Source organism: Octopus bimaculoides, chromosome 9, assembly GCF_001194135.2.
Source record: "Octopus bimaculoides isolate UCB-OBI-ISO-001 chromosome 9, ASM119413v2, whole genome shotgun sequence".
Taxonomy (NCBI): domain Eukaryota; kingdom Metazoa; phylum Mollusca; class Cephalopoda; order Octopoda; family Octopodidae; genus Octopus; species Octopus bimaculoides.
Window position 1 is genome coordinate 76,483,929 of NC_068989.1, and position 3,153 is coordinate 76,487,081.

Consider the following 3,153-nt stretch of genomic DNA (forward strand, 5'->3'; position numbering starts at 1 on the left):
ATATATATATATATATATATATAAATATTCATATTTATGCATAAATGCAGGTAGCTTTGAGACATTTTCTCCAATGAATTTTCCGGTTGTTTCATCAATTATCTGTTGAGTTATAGTGTAAACAGCTGAATATTCTTCAGCCCTTTTACAATTAAGGAGATCATTATACGGAAATATCTTGACACTGTGAAAAAACAGTGACGTTGAAATGCAGATACAGTACATATACTGCATAAGACATGTGTCCTCACAATTTCCGCCAATCCAGTTTCACCTAGTTGACTGCGACTCTGGATTTTCCTATTATTTAACGCCGTGTGAGGAGAGGCAGGATAATTTAAATCCGAAATACTTTTGTTCAAAAGTCAACTCGGTGTGTTCACTAGTCAACCTCGTGTTAAACGATAACAAGGAAACTCCAGAATAAAGAAGGAAGGATATGTGAGGCCGAGAGATAGAAAGCAAAAAGGAGAGGCATGAAATGAGAAGCTTACTGCTCTCTGACCGGAAAGTACAGAAAGTACAGATATGAGGAAGTAAGTTGTGAAACAACTGAAACAAGACTGGAACTCGTGACTCATTCAGGTCGATGGTAACGTACCAACATTATATTTTTGTTTCTCCATGGAATCAAATTTATACCTCGACAAAACTTTTTAATGTTTTGTCTTTTTTTCTGAAATATAAAATTTAGTTCCGTATTCACTTAGGAACGAAGGATTAAATAGCCATAACAATGCAAAATTAGATTTCATAAATTTCACAAACCTGCTTGTGTCAATAGGAATGTGAAATGGTACCAATCGTGGATTGAAACTATTTTGTTTACTTTACTTCACGTAAACTTGCCCTTTGATAAAACAGTCCATATCAAGTAATCTAAAAATTGTGTACACATTGCTAATAGCAGTATAAATATTTGAAAAGTCGTGACTAAAGCATATTTCTTTTATCATTGATACAACAGCGACAGCAGATAGTTTTCAGTAGTTCACGGATACTTATTCAGGAAGACCATGAAACCCGATATGAAGTGAAAGAAATAAATAAAAAGATTTAACAAATATCATTTTCTTTTTCCTTGTATCCGTGAAATAAGTTACAATAATGTTTGGGTATTGCACGATTGCTCACACCAATTGCTGTTTGATCAGCCTCTTTGTTTTGAACGATTGAAAACTAGTTGTGACGTGCATTTATGAATAGTTTTACGTTCCCCAAACTGAAGAATCTGAGTCGGGAAGGAAACAAATTCTCGGCAAGAAAATAAAAAAGTCTCACGGTAAGGTCAATACTTTTTCAATCAGGATCTAAACTATGTCTGGAACTCAGACTTGCTGCATGAAAACCCTTGCAATCTACATAAAAACTTTGGTCCTTGATCTCTTTGAAATGGCAGCTAAATTTCATAGAGGAAAATATTTGGAAGCGTCTAGTATTTGACTAAAAATTTGCTCGACGAAGTGTGACCTGTGACTAAAAATGTACAGCTAGCTTTCTCTCGATACGACAATAGCTTATTAACATTTAGCATGATTTCGCTAATATATTTAAGTGCTTATGTTGTCACAAGCAAATTTAGACATACTCAAGGTCCTTTCACCATTGTCAAAGCAAAACATCCAGGTTTTAACAGATGGTAGGAGAGGCGGATTCTCTAGCATCGGACAAGTTCCTCATTATAGCTAAGTAGAAAGGAAGTGTAACATGATATGAAAAGCCTTACTCAAGGACTCAGCACATCGCAAGGCCTAACAATTAAACTCTATGCTTTATAATCATGAGCCGAATACATTAGCCCACAAGGCCACGTCTTTTACAGAAAGTAAAACTAACCGTTAATCGCGAGCGACTATGGCTTGGTGAACTTTCTGTATGCGTTCGGCAACTGATTTAGTGCCTATGTTCTCACGAGTGATAAAGACACTCTCTCTGGTCCGTCACTGATGACGCAGTGGAACGGACAAGGTTTGAGTGATAGCTGGAAGAAGAAATAACTGCTTCAACATTCGAATGATATTCATTGCAGCTGGGTAGACAAGAGCAACATGAAAGAGAGTGCTCAAAGCTACAATGCAGCGCTCGATCTATATTTATATATGTGTGTATGTGTGTATGTGTGTATCTATATGTATGTATGTATGTATGTATGTATGTATGTATGTATGTATGTATGTATGTATGTATGTATCTCTTTCTCTCCCCCTCTTTCTTTATAAATAAATAATTATATATAGAGAGAGAGACACACAAATACATGCATATATATATATATCATCATTTAACGTCTAGCTTCCATGTTGGCATGGTTTTAAGAGTGGGACAGAATTGGACGATTTGGGTGACTGTTATGGCTATTATTATAAGGAAATCATGCTAACCGCTATGTCCCGCGCCTACACTACGAAGATAAACAGCGGCGGCAGCGGTAACGGCAGTGCAGCAGCCTGCAGTAGATACCTATAGCAATAGTATCAGCAGCAGGAGCACCAGCAGCAACAATTTGTCTTTGCTTGCTTGAATGTTATTCTTCAAAATTTTCATTTAGCGGTTTGATGTGAAGCAAAGAGTTGCATCTCTGAGTTTCACATCCCCGTGTGATTTGCAAGTTCGATGCTGTTAACATCCCTTTCAAAGTTCTGTAAAGGAGTGCTAGCCAAAGAGCTGATGTTCTAGGAAGGAAAAACTGTGTGTAATGGTTCATGAAAGTACCGGATGGCACCGATCACGTTAAGTTTATCATGTTAAGTTCTTGTGTGTCATATTTATTGTTGACAGATGATTAATATATTTACAATTAAACCTTGGGAGAGGCATTATGCCGGTAATAAACACACGCACTGGTTCAGTCCTTTATTAATTTATATAGTTTTTTGTTAAATTATTTCATTGCACTCTTGCAATCTCTTCAGTAACTTGTCTCTCCACTTCCATTTATTTTGAATGTATGATCTGGCGTTGTTTTGGCGTTGTTTCTAAACTGTTTGGTATGAGCATGTGAGTGTGTGCAAGCTCGTATGTGTGCACGCACTTATGTGTTCGTGCTTATATGTAAGTATGTGTGTTTATTACCGGCATAATGCCTCTCCCAAGGTTTAATTGTATTTCTTTCAACACACGTATCCACATCAAGAATCTTGCACACGAAATACA